Here is a 16,744-nt window from a genome sequence, read left to right as displayed (position 1 = left end):
TCAACTTTTTTTTACAAATTCTGCTAGAGATGGATGCTTATGTTGAACACTTTTATTTTCATTTGCTCTACTTTTGCGTTGCTTTCTACGGACTTGACTTTTGGTAGGCATTCTTTAGGGTCTGTTGAAAAAAATAAAGAAGATATGGGTTGGGGTGTTCTGGAATGTATGTGTGCTGTGTGCATGAGTGTTTGAGTAAGATGATAAAGATGTATGTAATGGTGTGTGATTGTGCATTGGGAACTACAACTAGTAGGGATAGGTATTCTTGAATGTATGTGTTACTAAACTGGGGTTCACATGACAAAAAAAAGTAAGCTAATCGTGTGGAAAAGTACAAATAGTAAATCTAATGTATACAATTAAAACAGTTGTTTGTTCTATAATATGAAAATTGTAGCGGTTGAGTTGGGTAATTTGTGTGTCCAAAAATAGGAATTCGTGGGCCATTCTGGCTGTAAATCGCTGTTTAAGACATGGAGATTTTTGGACAAAATGGTACACAATCTCTATTTTTAGGAACCGAAATAGCTTGTATTAACGTTATAGTATGTTTGATTAATAATACAAATATTATGGTGATATTCTACTTACTTTTTTTCTTAAATTAACAGGTAACTTCTTAGTTCTTCTTTGTTCTTCGAATTCGGCTGCTTCTTTTCAGGAGACTGGTCTTCACTCCAATTGTAAAAGCTTCAAATTAATAACTTTGTTTGTATATAGTGCTGTTTTTAATTTAGATATTGATTTTTTTAATTGAAATCCTCAGTGCCTTCTTTAAAACCATTAAACTAATTTATTTACATAAGATACATTGCATCAGTTCAGTACATATGATATGTTCTTAATGAACAAATTGTATTGAATGACTAACTGTAGCAAAAAAAAATATCTTTACTATGTCTTGTGAAATTTATAATATACCAGTGAATACCACTATTTCTGTAAGTAAGCTGTTCTAGGTAATAGTGCCTCAATGTCATGTTTAAATTAAAGTAATTAAGTAAATAAATAAATAAAAACAAAAAAATATGAAATTGTATAAGTATTTTTTTTAAAGATTTAAACATAGATTGTGCTTGCATGCAATTGTGTTTGAATGTATGTAGTCTATATATTTCATTTAAAACATGTTAGTTTAACATGATTTGAGTGTGTGTGTATAAAGAAAGTAAATAGAATAAAGGTTTATAAGTGATAGTTGATTTTAGGAAATTGAAAAAAATGCAGTAAATTCATTTTACAGATTACACAATAAAAGTCTGTTTGAAAATGTGTTCATCTACTGTACAGAAAATATGCATACCTGAAGTTTGTGTTCATGCATATGGATATGCATGGAGCTTCAAGTAGAAATATTGGAGACTTGTACAGTATTTCTGGTAGATGGTGCTTGCCATTGATATGACACTTGTACTCAGAGAGATTCACAGTACATTTGCAGTGCTGATCTATGATGATGCCGTTAGATGTAGAGGTCTTGAATGTGATTGGTGCATGGTCATGTGATTTCTTAGCTACATCCAATGAGGGAATGGCAGAGAGTGTGAAGTGGAAATGGTAGAAGGGCTGTTCATGTTACGATATGTCCGCGGACATGGCAGTGGTTCGCGGACATCGGGAGTTACATCCGGGGATTTTTGGGTTCAGAAGTCATGCCAACGAGAATAAGCACTGAAAGGGATTGGGCAGGAAAGTTTAGCGGGTGTGTTGTGCCAGGAGAGTGTTTCTCAGATACTCTTTTTGCTGAGAGAACAAAAGATAGCTATGGCTGTGTGTTTCAGAAAACAGATTGTTTGGATTTTGGGAGATTCGTGGATACATTGGTTGAAGGTGCATGCAGAAAGCTGTGGAGTAGCTGTAGATCTTGGATTACCACATGTGGAAGTACACTGTCATGGAGTACGTGGAATGAAGTGGTTGGACTTGCTACCTCTCTGTGCTACTTTGGAGACAGAGCAACATCCAGACATAATTGTAATTCATTGTGGAGGGAACAGTTTAGGACATGTGACTGGAATATTTTTGCAATTTGCTATGAAAGAAGGACTTGGGAAGGTTATGGACATGTTTCCTAATTCTCAAGTGATATTTTCACGGATTGCGCAGAGACAAATGTGGCTTTGTTCTTCTTCATTTGGTCCACAAATGGAAAAAGCAAAGCGCAATGTTAATAAGGCTGTTTGTGCCTTTCTAAGAGATTTTGGCATGTCCTCTTTTCACAATGAAAATATTATGTTTCGTAGTACATACATTTTTCGCAGAGATGGAGTCCATCTTACTTATGCTGGCAATCAGATTTTTCTGAGAAATGTACAAAATGCATTGCGACCTTTTTTGGAATTACAACAACCATTTTGAAGTAGGTGTTAAGCATTTATAATTTTTGACTTACAAACACCTCCCAAAGGCTCTTTTCAGAGCCACCACTTCCTCCCAGAAAAAAATTGCAATGTTTGTGATGGGGTAGCAACCCAATTTTTTAAATGTTCCCGAACTGTCGGCGGACTTCTAAAAAATACAAAGGGCCCTGCTTCATTTATTTTCACTTCTATTTTTTAACTGTGAAAGGCAGTTCTGAAAAGAGCCTTATTTTTTTTGGATTTTTGATATTTTGTATTTTTTGGGTTTTTTTATACATGACACACTAGGAGAGGAGGGGAAAGGAGGGTAAAGGGGGGGACACCAACCAAAGGGATAAGAAAGGGCGAGATGAGAGAGGAAGATGTAGAGTGGGTTTTATTTGGGTAGTGAGCAGGTCTTCTGGTGCTCTGAGACGATCGTCTCAAAAGCACTCCGAAGTCGCTCCCCCCTGCAGAGTACTGTGTCACAGCACACACATACAACTGTGACCCTCGAAAGGTAAGGGTCATCAGAATTCTGTATGGCCTGTGAGGCAGCTTGAGGAAGACGCTGTCCCACAGAGGTGTTCCTTGTGGTGACAGGATCAGAAATGGAGGATGAAGTAGAGGCAATCCACCTACTATGCTTCTCGCAAGGTACAACCTTGCGAATGGCCCCAGTGTGGAATGAGCTCAGGTGTCGCTTCATGGTAGTGGTCCCAAAGCTATACGAACCATGCTTCCCGCGACTGAGTACCATTTTGCACTCATTACAGGTGACACGGTTCGCATGAGACTTAGGACCGTTTCCATGAACGGTAAACAACCGCCACACCCAAGATTCATGCCGACGGCGGGTAGTAGGGATTTCCTCTACCTCATTCTCGTCATCCTCTTCTTCCTCCTCTGTATCCTCACTCCTGTTCCCCTCTTCAGGCCCTTGGGGAAATGGTGGTGGTGGAGGGGGTGGGAGTGGTGCTGAGGCAGATGTAGCACCATGTGGTAATAGTCGAGCCATGGATGTCATAGGCTTGGAGATGGAAATCTCAAAATCTGCAAAGTATGCAGCAAAATGCTGTGTGCTCTGTGGAATAGTCAGAAACACAATGAGAATGCGCTCTAGGGCGTGGACTTATATAGGGGTGCTTGTGCACGGGTCGCAGACATGCGCGCTGTCCGCAAGACAGATCGAACATCAAAAAAGGTTCAAAAAGTCACAAAAACTATGTGGAAAGTTAGGATTAGTATGTGGGATTTGTGGTATGGTGATTTCTTAATGAGAAATATTGTGGATTACTTGGAAATGTACTTTTAAACTGGCGGGGACACAAACAGTGTCTGCATTTAGAGCACGAGATGAGCATGGGCGCGGTCACATGATTGTTTTGTGAGCATGTTCGCTAATGTAGCGGTTGTCCGCAGGACACCCAATGTACGGACATTGTTTTGCGCATGCGTGTTGATGTTCTACGGACAGTGTTCGGGTCCTGAACTAATTAAAAGTGCGTCACATGTAAAACGAACAGTTACGGACAGCCGTTTGTTCTTAGCACAGTTTAATTTATTTGCTAACAATATGGACAGACATAGCGTTTCAAGCACACCTCCATTTTCGTTTATTTACGAACAATTCAGGACACCACGAGTGTTCTTAGAACAGTTTCTGCTTGCTATCGAACACTACGAATAGGCATAGTGTTCTTAAGGACACCTCCATTTTCGTTTATTTACGAACATTTCAGGACACTACGAGTGTTCTTAGAACATTTTCAACTTGCAAGAGAACATTACGGACAGATGTAGTGTCCTCAGGACAGTTACATTTTCGTTTCTTTACGGACATTTCCGAACAACCGCGGTGTCAGTGGACACCTAAATTGGTTTTATCACAAGGAACTGAATGTAGTTACAACACAATATAAGAAAAGTAACTTTATTTCATATATATATACAATTATGACTGGGAAGGTGGGGCAGAAACGGAAACAAAAACAGGAGAATTAGGGATTTCTAGATATCTTGGATCAGGTGAAGAAGGGAAGGAAATCTCATCAAAATGCTTTGGTCCATAGACAGGGTTTGGGGTTAAGTGCGTGGGATAGGGTGAGGGGGGACAAGTGCAGGTTGGACAATGGTGTGCTGTTGGGGGTTTCCCATATTTTCCACAAAGTTTTTCAAATCCATAACATTTTGCATAAGGTCGTCCATTTTTTGATTAATCTGCTGTAGAGTGATATCCTCTGATTGTTGTTGTGAGATGCTTGGAATTTTTGTATGGTCTGAAATAAAAAAAATGTATATGTTAAATGTATACAAAATAATATTTATTATTTGGTTTATATAGTAGTGTGTACCATTAGGTGGACTATTTTCTAACATTTCCTCTTGTGGGAAATGCTCCTCTAGCCAGTCGAGAGTACTACACATTTCTGTGAGAAAACAAAAAAGTAATATGTTTTTTTTTCTAATATAGAAAGTTTATAAATATACGAGTAAAAAGAAGTGCACTTACTATGTCTGGTGAGATATGTAATCAGTAGTGTATACGTCTGGTCTTGCTGTTGGTTGTGGAGCGTCTGTGAGGTAATTATGGTGGAAGCCACTTTATCTTCTTTTGGTATATTCCATTTTAAAACATATTGTATTTACATGAATGGTTAGTGTGTTACATATATGGGTAACATTTTTTAAGTATTACTACATATACTTTGTATGTGTGCTGCTTTGTGAATTTGTTAAATGTTCCTATGTTATGATATAACTATTACACATACCCCCCAGAGTTTTTAGGTGGTGGTACTGTTGTCCAAACATGTCTGCGGACCGTCAAATTCAGTAGAAAGGGTTCAGTATGTTCCATATTATATGTACATAAAGTCAAAGTTATTATTGTTAAGTTGTGCTACTAACAAACTATGAAATTCAGTAAAAAAACTTTGTTAGAGGGACGTTATGGTTAAGTTGCGCTACTAAAAACCTATGAAATTCAGTGAAAAAATGTTGTTAAAGGGACGTTATGGTTCAAAGTAAAACAGAAAAAACCCTGAAATTCGGCAGTTATGGTAAGATAAGCAACCATAACTCGCGACGCCACCGTGCACTGCTAACACTAACACCCAGGACATCAAAGATGACATCACAAATGTCATTGATGACATCACTGATGACATCACATGTGCATTTACCTTTCATGAAAAGTCTGTACAAGGGATTCTTAGTGTAATGTTAATAAAAAAAGTGTCAAAGATTATTGGAATAAATATCAAGTGCTAATCAGTGCATTAAGCTATGCATTGATATAAATAGCATTCTATTATTAACTTCAATCCAGTATACTAAGGTACTCATGTAGAAACATAGGCATTGTGTGCAGCATACATGATGGAGGTCCAATATTCATAAGCTTGCCATGTTGAATATTGAAATGATAACTGTTTTCATATTAGAGTTTTGCGTACAGTGAAACTTGCGATAAGTAGGTAATAAAACCCACTTACTACATAATTGCTTTATTATACACAAATCACAAAGAGACAACACCACATACAAATATGAATATATACAAGGGAACTGAATTAGGAAAAAGAAACAGCAATAGTAGCAGAAAGTGTTCATAACCTAACTGATTACCTTTATGCAGAGAAATGATTGCTCTGTTTCAAAGCTGTTACTTACCCTATCTATATATATCACATGATGTGTCTGGACCCTAAGGAAAATAGTGTGAGTACAACATATAAAAATATGAGCATATGCAGGAAAAGTACAGTAATAAAAAAACATCAAAAGTATCAGAAAGTGCTGATAAATCTACTGATAATTTTAATGCACAAAAAGGATTGCTGTCTGTGAAGGTTGTGACTTCTCCTATGTATATGTTTCATATGATATGACTGGACCATAAGGGAATTATTCTAAGAACATACTTGAAGGATAAGTCTACGAATATAGTAATTTACAATTTTTAGTTCCTGACTGTTACTGAAGAAAATCATGTGGCCTAGATATGTCAGGAAAGGAAAAAAGGGGGAGTCAGACATGTGATGTCATCAGTGATGTCATCAATGACATTTGTGATGTCATCTTTGATATCCTGGGTGTTAGTGTTAGCAGTGCACGGTGGCGGCGCGAGTTATGGTTGCTTATCTTACCATAACTGCCGAATTTCAGGGGTTTTTCAGTTTTACTTTGAACCATAACGTCCCTTTAACAACGTTTTTTCACTGAATTTCATAGGTTTTTAGTAGCGCAACTTAACCATAACGTCCCTTTAACAAAGTTTTTTACTGAATATATATATATACATATATACAATATTTTCATAAAAAAGAAACCTTTAAAGGGCAATGTCACCCGTTAGTCGTGGTGAGAGCGAAAACAGAAATTAATACATGCCGCATGTAGTTTTGCCGGTATCACGCTGTAGTTACCAGCGGGATACCGGCAAGCCTGTAATGAGGCTATCTTGTTACTGATATACTTGTTGCTGGCACTGCACACAGAGTGTACATTAAAACATAGAACAATCAAAGCAAGCAGATATGCATCCCTTTTGAATCATAGCGTACTCGTGCAATGTTAACTTGCCAGGAAGTCTGTTTTGAGGCATGGTGTCACATACAGCATGCATTCTCCTATGACAAGGTTAGTGATTGTGCATCAAGTAATCTAAAGCAAACAACATGCTGAAAGTTGTTATTCATAGCATTACAAACACGATGGGAAATTGTTTCCCTAATGGATCACGTGCATTTCTCCCACCAGTAATGACGTTGCACAGATCATCCAACAGTATCTCTATCGTGTCATCATTACATTGCTACAGGGATAATTAACTGACGGCGCATTATATACTTTTGGCTCATTCAGTTATTCAATACAAAAGTCATTTTTTTTAAAAAATACGTATTTTATTCACTGCAAATAGGACAGTTCGGCGTCCTGAAAAAAACACTGTTTCACTTTTCTAGAAATAGTGGTATGTTCATGTTTCCAATAAATGATGGATAGCTTCAAACTGAAATAACTTGTACAAACCACCCCTGTCAGGGTGCCTTAACGAGAAAAAAATATTTATTTTTCTTAAAAGATGGCTCCGAAACTTGCATCCAGTGTATTTCTGCTCCCCTTGTTTTATCAGCCGGCGATCAAACGGCAGGTCTGGGATCTTCTCTGTATTTCTGCTGTTCCGAACCCCCTGAACTTTGGCGCCACTGTGACGATTGTCTTCAATTACTTTTATTTATACTTGTTCGTCGCACCTATGCGTTTTGATTGAGAGAAACGGCGCGCGCCTTTCGGCGCCTGCCGAGAGCCCTATGCTGTTTGCCATCGGCGCAGAGAAAGGCAGTCACCCAATATATGAGATTGTGACAAGGTGTAATGTAATGGTAGTTATGCCAGCCTCCAATAAAGCGGCGGCACTTCGCAGATTACTCGGAGAGAAAGTCCTTTCGCGCGCTTGAAGAGGTATGAAATGAATTCCATTTCCTTCTCATTTGCCTTCCCTCTGAATGGTTTCATGCAAGATATGTGACCAGCTATTATAACACTTAGCCATCCATGACAGAGCTCAATTTTCTCAGAAAATTTACTTCTGGATAGGCATCAGAAAGAGTCGAGTGCTTAAAACTAAAGTACATTGAACAGTGGGACCACTGAGCTAAGACAGTTGACTTTAAACAAAATAAAATACGGCTCCCTATTAAAGCTAAGTGACTTTTCATTGTGTTTTTGTCCCCATAAACCGTGATCTGGGGCTGCGTCACAGGAAGCCTCCTTTGCGGAGGAAATTCTGCAATGCGAAATGGAGGGAAACAGAACTGTGTGTGTCTCTGTTTTAGCTCTGATGAACAGACTACTCACAGTGCACGCAAATACCAGGGACCAACGAGACCTGTCACAGAAAAATGCCGCTGCATAATACGCAAACTAGGGCGTCGGAAGAGTACACGGACAACATTTGAATCTAAAGATGTATTTGTTACAAAGCTGTCATAGCTGCCAAATGCTCCAAGGCACAGATCAAACACGTCTTTAATAGGTTAGAAAAAAGCTCAATAAACATGATCCTTTTATCTCATATTACCCAACTTTTGCATCATTCGTGCTTATTCAAAAGAGAATCTAGTCTATTGCATTGTATGGGTCTATGGAAAATGCAGAGGCGCACGGATTACTTGATGCATTTCATGGAATGGAATGCTATCTGTGCGGTGTGTGTGTGTGGAACGCGCGTGTGCGTGTGTGTGGGTGCGTGTGCGTACAGGCGTGCGCCTGAGTGTGTGTGTGCGTGCGTGTGCTTGCGTGCGTGCCTGTGTGTGTGTCCGAAATAATTGGAACCTTTGCAACAAACTCGAAATCACCCACATTCTTGGTGATTTGTCAAGGAAGAATGTCAGACAAAACATTTGACTATATTGACCATTTGGTTTAAATTAGGGCATGTGGGTGGAGCTACTGTTGCCTCTCAGACAGCTATGGGATGGGCAGGAGGTTATTGCTGGAGTCAGGCTTGTTATGTTTTGGGACTGCATAATACATTGGAGCACATTTAAGGTGGCTGTACAAAGGTTAGGTAGAGGTAAGAATGACATCAGAGACTGAGATTTGGCATTACTGCCTGACACAGCATTGTGTAGTAGGTGTAAAACGCAATGGTCATCAACAGAGATTTGGGAAGAAAGGTGACACACCAATCAGTGTCCTTCTATTGAAGCAAGTCAACGGGAGACACGCCATCCGGAGAAGACACACATTCCAGAGGGAAGCGGTTGGGATTCGCATCTTAGCTTGAGTTATTTGGGAAGGTGCATCAGAGATTTGGAGAGAGAGATGTTACACCAGTCACCGTCCCTCTCTAGCAGTGAGTGGAGAAGCCTTAAGTCACTGGTTGACACCTGGAGGAGGTGCATGAGGTGTCGGTGTCGTGATACCCCGATGGCAGCTCGATGGACATGCTCACTTGCCTGATTATACTAGAGGGGGCAGCAGAGATGAGAGGTGAGAAGGGTTGCACAGTAGTCAGTGTCTCCCAGGTGTTACGTGTTGGCATGTGTACTGCCACCCTGCTTCAAGAGACAGTTGCTGACTGGTGTGCCACCTGCCTCCATGAATATCTGCTGCTCACATTCAGCAACATCGGGTGAGCATGCCCCTCCAACACGCCGCCTAGCTCAACCCGCTCCTCCTCCAAGGTGTCACCTAATAGCACACTCACTCCAAGTGATATACACTGGCTGTGTGTCATCCCCTCTATATCAGAGCTGACCGCACCTGCGTGTTTTCAGTGAAGATGTCATATAGTGGTGCATAAGCAAAACCTGCTATGAATCTCATCTCACTCTCTGACTGGGTAACAATTACACGCTACCTCTTACTTAATATTCCTAAATGTACCTAAATAGCTCTACACTGCCCCATCAGTGGTCTCTTACCTCCCTAAAAGCAGCACAATACTGAAGGGGAGCTCCAGCCACGCGCCTCCCTCTAAACCACAAGGACAAACTGTGGTTACACTTTTTCTAAAAGTTTGTCTGAGGTTCATCCTTGACATACCTTCCTCAGAGGATGCGAAATTTCATTCCGGACTCCACGAAGCCCAGGATGTGGTACTCCTGACACAGCTACCATGAATCATGCTACATCATGGATGCCTCACCATGATGGTGCCCTGATATTATTAATTATGTCAGAAATGTCAGAACCATTTTTCACTCATGATTGACCAAATGCAATCAGCATTTTAGAGCATGTGGTGGACCCTTAAAGCCTGGTTATCAACAAGTGCCTCTCACTCACTGAGATCTGATTCAGAACCTTAGTATTCCCAGGTTCAGAAGGAAAGCAAAGTTCAGCATCTTTTATCATTGAACATTGAGTGGACTAAAAATAAAGGGAAAAGCGCTAATCACCTCCGTGAGTGCATATGATGTGATCCGCTTATGGGAAACATGAACACAATCTTTCCCTGTATCAACGGCTTTGTTTCCATTGCACAGCCTGCACCCTAGACTAGAAACCCGGTCAGAGGAAATAACAAGTGATTCTAATATCGTGTAATGCATTCTGCAGAAAACGAGAGAGCACATTTTTTTTAAAATTTCTATCATTCCCATCTGCTCAAGAAACCAATATCTAGCTTTTCATTTCCTTAATGTTGTGAGCACTCACAGATTGTTTAGAAAATCCTTTTATCACCATTGTGGGAGTTTTCAGTGAAGAGCGGGGTTGAGGTCTTCAGGATAATCTTTTTAATCCTGAAGAAGACCTCTGCTGAGGTATACCCTTAAAGGTGACATTTGATGTAGCATGTGATGCAGAAGGGCTCAGATGCAGGGGCCGCAATGGGGAACTCTCCCACACATAATGAAAGGTTTTTCTGTTGGGAAAGAATTGGTTATATGGCAGTGGCAGAGACAATTCTGGATAAAAGACGTGCTGGCATTAGCACCTGTCTATCAGAGGTAGAACACACTTATGACATTGTGGATCCTTGAAATACACTAGTAGAATAGAAACATTTGCCTCAATACTAATGTGATTTGATTTGACTTATTTGTGCTTATATAGCGTGTTACATCAAAGCGCTATACAATGTAAAAAGACAACAGGCAAAGTCGGTCAACAGTACAAATCATGAGAAGAGCATCAACTTTACATAGACGAAAGAAAGGGAGATTTCAAGTGAGAGCGAAATAATGGGAATAAATTAAGAGAATAAATAGATAGAGGCTGATAGTTCCAAAGCTTAGGGGCAAATAATGAAAAGGAGTGAAAACGTAATTGGGCACATGGAGGGTGAGGGACAGAATTAGTAAAAGGGATTGCGGAGAAAGCATGGTATTTGGCACCAGGATATGAGAGAGGAGAGATACGGTGGGGCCATGCCAGGAAGGCACTTAAAGACAGTAGAAAGAACATAAAATTAGAGAAAATGCTAAGAGGATAGCCAGTGAAGAGAGTTAAGGCAGCATGAATTGAGCTATGATAAGGAAGTGAGCAAATGAGATTGATGGATGAGTGGAAGATCGACTGAAGTGGGGCAAGGGAGGTGGTGGAAAGACCAAATAGAGACGCTCAGTAATCGAGCGGAGCCAAGATAACGCTGGAGACAAGGAGTTTAGTTGCATGGAAAATTAAAAAGGGGCACGCTTTACATATTTTGAAAAGATGGAAGTTGCAGGTTCGTACAGTGTTAAGGATGTGAGAGGAGAAGGGCAGTGAAGGGTCTAAATTGATGCCAAAATTCTGATCTGAAATAGATAAAGTAACTGAGATGGGGAAGAGAATAGAAGAGGGGTATTGGGAGATGGATTTCAGGAAGAAGGAAAGAATAGAATTTCTGTCATAGATGAGTTAAGATGTAGAAAGTGAGAAGGCATCCAGGACTGGATTGAGGAAAGACAAGCCGAGAGCTTTGAATGCAGGGACTCTGAGAAAGAAGAGAAGGAATAGACAACGTGAGTGTCGTTTGCATACAAATGATTGGAGAGATTATAAGATGAAATAATAGCTGATAGAGGAATTTTGTATAGAAAGAAAAGTAAAGTCCTGAGAACCAACCCTTGGTGGACAGCAAAGCCAAGTGGGAGAGAGAGAGATGACTGTCCAGCCCAAGAGACCGAGTATGTGCGCTGAGATATATAGGAACAGAACCAATTGTGAACAGTGCCAGAGATACCAAGTGATAAAACCCTAGAGGAAGGATTATGGTGATCAACAGTGTCAAAAACTGCAGATGGTCTAGTAAAATAAGAAGAGATGAGTGCTTAGAGTAGCAAATGGAGAAGAGGGATCAGTTACAGACCGTAAAACCATTTCAGTTGAGTTCAAAAGGTCGAAAACTAGATTGCGGAGGAGGTAGTAAAGCGTGGTGGTTGAGAAAGGGAAAGACTTGAGAGTAAACAATTCTTTCAAGAACAGTTGACAGACAAGGTAAGAAAGAGATGGGATGAACATTATAAGGAATATAGGGATCTAGAGTGTGTTTTTAGATAGAAATTACTGTAGTGTCTTTAAAGGAAATATGTAAGTTAACAGATGAGCGATAATTGCTAAATAGGGATGAAAGAAAAGTGACAAGAAGAGGAAATAGTTGCAGAATAAGATCATTTGGGACTGGGTTTTTAGGAGCAGCAGTAGAGTCAGCATGGACAAGAAAAAGAGAAGTATTAGTGATGGGAGGAAAAGAGAAGATGGGAAAAGAGGGAGAGGAATGGGGTAAAGAAGGAGTGTTCAAGGATGTGGCATCAGAGGCTATTGAACAGGATGACCGAAGATTGACTATTTTAGTGGTAAAATAGGTAGCAACATCATCAGGAGAGAGGTAAGAGGACAGGGAATGTTCTCGAAAAGGAGGGGTGGGAAAGAAGAGGATTTAGTTCACTAAATAGTCTTTGCGGGTGAGAAGAAAGATTTGAAAGAAGTTAAGAGTAGTAGTGTTGCTTAGCAGAAATTAAAGATTCAGCATAAAGGAGATTTTTTCAATCGACGTTCGACCCGTCAGAGCAGTGTTTGAAATGATCACAGATAAGGAGTCAGGCAAGGTTGGGGAGTCTTGCGAGAAGGAGAGAAAGGTAGTGACAGGTAAAAGAGATCGAGGGGGTCACTATGAGTTGGGCGGTAAGGGATACCGGGCACCGGTAAGGAGACTGGTGCCAGTAAACCCTTACTGCCCAATTCCGAGGTCCCTTAGCAGGAACCGCAAGGGACATGTGGTCGGACCACACGTTCTTTATGGGTCTCGCTAAGGGACCAGGGCACTAATTACGGGCCTGCTATTAGCAGGCCCATAATTGGCACCTTCCCCATTCCCATTGAGCCCTATAGGGACTCAAATGGGAATGGGAAATGGTCGGGTGAATGGGGACTTACCGGGTCCGCACAGGTCGGAATGTCCTGGTAAGTCCTCATTCACCCAGACCGGACACAGACCCGGGTTTGGAGGCAGCCATGGTGAAAACAGAGCCATGGCTACCTCCAAACTTGGAATGATGGCCCTAATGTAGATTGGAGACCAGAGAAAAGAGTGTCTGCAACAAACTTTGCATAGAGTGCTGTGAACTGGGTGAGGGAAAGGAAAAACAGAACTGAGAGTGGAGACACATACGGATGGATAAAGTTCATAAGATCGCAACAAGAAAGCATTACGGGAGAAGGAGAAAGAGATATGGATGTGGGAAACAAAAGCAAACAAGAGAGAAGGAGATGTCAGACGAAGGAACGGGGGTAGCAGAGATAGTAGAGTAAGTGGGAATAGAACATAAGATCCAAGATGGAGCCAGATTGGTGAAATAGGGATGTGGGTTACTGAAACAGATGACAAGATTCAAGAATTGGAATAAGATTACAAGAATTATGAGTAGTGGTAAAATGAAGATTGACGACACCGAGCATGATGGTAGGGGAAGAAGAAAGTAGTAAGCAGGAAAGAAGTGCATGGAGATCATCACAGAAGGATGAATTAGGTCCAGGATCAGTGCAAACTTTCTGTTATCTGCCCCTTCTTGTATAATATTCTACCTTTGGAAACCTATTTTAAGCACATTTCATGACATGGAGCGATAGGTGTTTTGTTGCTATAGCTGTCTTCCCAGGAGTGATGGCAACTCCAATTATTAGCTAATGGATTTTCTTCCAAAATATACATATTTCAGACAAGTATCAATACTGCCTCTATTAAAGTCTAAAGAATTCACTTAATGTAAACAAACCTGCATTCTTCCATTTGCTGTCAATACCTTGTAAGCGGGTTTCTTTGGCACTTTCTATTTTTTGGAGCACTATGGAAACCCAATCGGTACTAAACAGTTGAGTTGAGAGGCCAACTTGTTAAAACACTGCATCCAAGCATGGATGCGTTATCATTCACTACAACATTTTTCGTTATACAAATTTCGATGTATGTTCCTTCTATATAAAAGATTCGATATAAACACTGTATACCCAACTCATACTGGTTCTAGGAAACCAATGTGCTATATCGGTCTTCATTTAATTTACTGAATACATTTGCTTTTAATTATTTGTATTATTTCATGCACATTTTTTAAATAATTGGAATATACGTGTGTGTGTCTGTAGTCTTGTGGTGTATTATTATAACGTGTGAGCGTTTATGGATTTGCATCTTTAATTCTAATTAAAGCTTATAGAGGATTGGTGTTAAGTAGAGCGCCCTGGCAATGCATGTATCGATTGTAGGATAAGATTTCTTGAAGCATGGGATGATCTTGGTGAAATGACCATGTCTTGGAGGATCCACAGAGGGTGATCAAACATTGTAGATTGTGTAGATACATACTCAGTACTGCTCACCGAAATTTGCTACAAGTAGAAACGCTTTGAGAAGACCCTACCCTGCTAGCAAAGCAACTATTAAAGCAAACGTCGTGGTTCAGCGCTCACAAAAACCAAGGACAACCACGAAAATCATACTGCACCAACATTTGAAGACCTGCTTTCAGCTGTCCAATAGAGCGATCACCAGGTCCCTGATTTATGATCCCGGCTGTCGGCAATCTTAGTAATGATGATACACCTCAATGCACCGGTGCTGTGCCTTGTGTCATTCCACAGCCATGGATTTTGTCTGACTGCTTTTCTCTTTAAAATGACAAATCTTGTCATAGAAGATCTTAGTCTTAATGCTATATTGAAAAGATATCACTTTTACAACAGAGGTTAAAAAACTCATTTAGTTATAACACCTCAGGGTGCAGAGGAGGTCTTCCTTCCCTTCCCTTCAGACAGCTAATCCAATTGAAAAGAAAAGCAGCTCTATTTCCTGACACAAGCTGATATTATAAAAATGAAAACTTTAGAGCATAAGGACAAGACTAACTCTGAGCAGAAATGTGCAGATATTATAAACTCAATGCAATTTACTTTGCATAAAATGCATCACTTCTAAATCGGTTGCATCATAAACAAATAACTGATTGATATATCATAAAAAAGGAAGCAACAGAAAGGATCCCTCATGCACCTGACTCTTTCTTCTTTTTCTTCCGTAACAGTGTACTTTCATTAAGTCATTGACAAAAATATGAACGTGTATGTTATGAAGTTCTATCTTCCAAATAATTGTTTACAAGCTTCACTGAACACATGCAGTCTTTACACATATACTGTTACTAAAGTTTTATTTGGGCCCGATTCATGGAAAAGTGTTCATTAATCCTGCAAAGGCCACTCGCCGAGAATGACACTGTGCAAGCCTAAACGCATAAATACATGTGCACGCTCTGCATATTCATGAATCCAAATGTGCATGCTTAGCTGACCTGCAATTCAAACTGCGCTGCGTGTGGAACATCCACAACATGCCCCCATGCAAGCCGAAAACCAAGCCATATCCCAACCTAAGCGCAGGCCCTCTCACCCACCCCTGATCCACCATCCAGCACCCCCCTGTGAAAATGTACAGGCTACCTCGTAAATCAATGCGGCACTCCTGCGAAAACACGAGAACTCCCCCGTACGTCGAGGCTGCACCCCCTACGAAAATACCAGGCCTTCCTCATAAGTCGAGGCTGCACCCTTGCGAAAATCTGAGAGCCCCCTCGTAAGTCGAGGATGTACCTCTGCGAAAGAACGCACCCATCCTCATAAGTCATGGCTGTACCACTGCGACAGTGCGCGTTCAACTACGTAAGTCTCGGCAGCAACAACCTCTGCACAGTGCGCGTTCAACTACGTAAGTCTCGGCAGCAACAACCTCTGCATAAATGTGTGGCCTTCCACATAAGTCAATGCAAACTCCCCAGCGAAGACACGAGAGCTTCCTTGAAAGTCGAAGCTACACCCTTGCAAATGCATGCTGCCTTCCTTGTGTAAGTCGAGGCAGAACCCCTGCAAAAACTTGCAGCCTTCCTCATAAGTCTATGTGAACCCCCTGAAAAAAGACAAGAGCATCCTCGGAAGTCTAGGCTGCATCTGTGACAAAAACGTGTGGACTCCCTCGTAAATCAAGGTGGCACCCATGCAAAACTGCAAGTTCATCCCCCTACAACCTAGGCACCCAATCTGCCGGAATACACCCCTACTGCACTTCAACCCCTCAAGTCCAAAAACCACACACGAGACCCCCCTCACCCATGACACCACCCCAGGCAGCCCCCTCACCTCCAACGCTACCCCAGCCAGCTCCCTGACAGTACACTCCCCTCCCCACACTGCCCTCACCTCTGACACTACCCCAGGCAGCCCCCTTAAGCCCAGACACCACCCACCAGTCCCCCTCACCTATGACACTACCCCCTCCAGTACACTCCCCTCCCCACACTGCCCTCACATCTGACACCACCCCTTAGACATCCCCCTCAAGTCCAGATACCACCCACCAGCCCCCCTCAACTTCCGACACTACTCCAGCCAGCCCCCTGACAGTACACTCCATT

Source organism: Ambystoma mexicanum, chromosome 6p (genome assembly GCF_040938575.1).
Source record: "Ambystoma mexicanum isolate Mex_15411 chromosome 6p, UKY_AmexF1_1, whole genome shotgun sequence".
Taxonomy (NCBI): Eukaryota; Metazoa; Chordata; class Amphibia; order Caudata; family Ambystomatidae; genus Ambystoma; species Ambystoma mexicanum.
Note: the sequence above shows the minus strand (reverse complement) of the source record.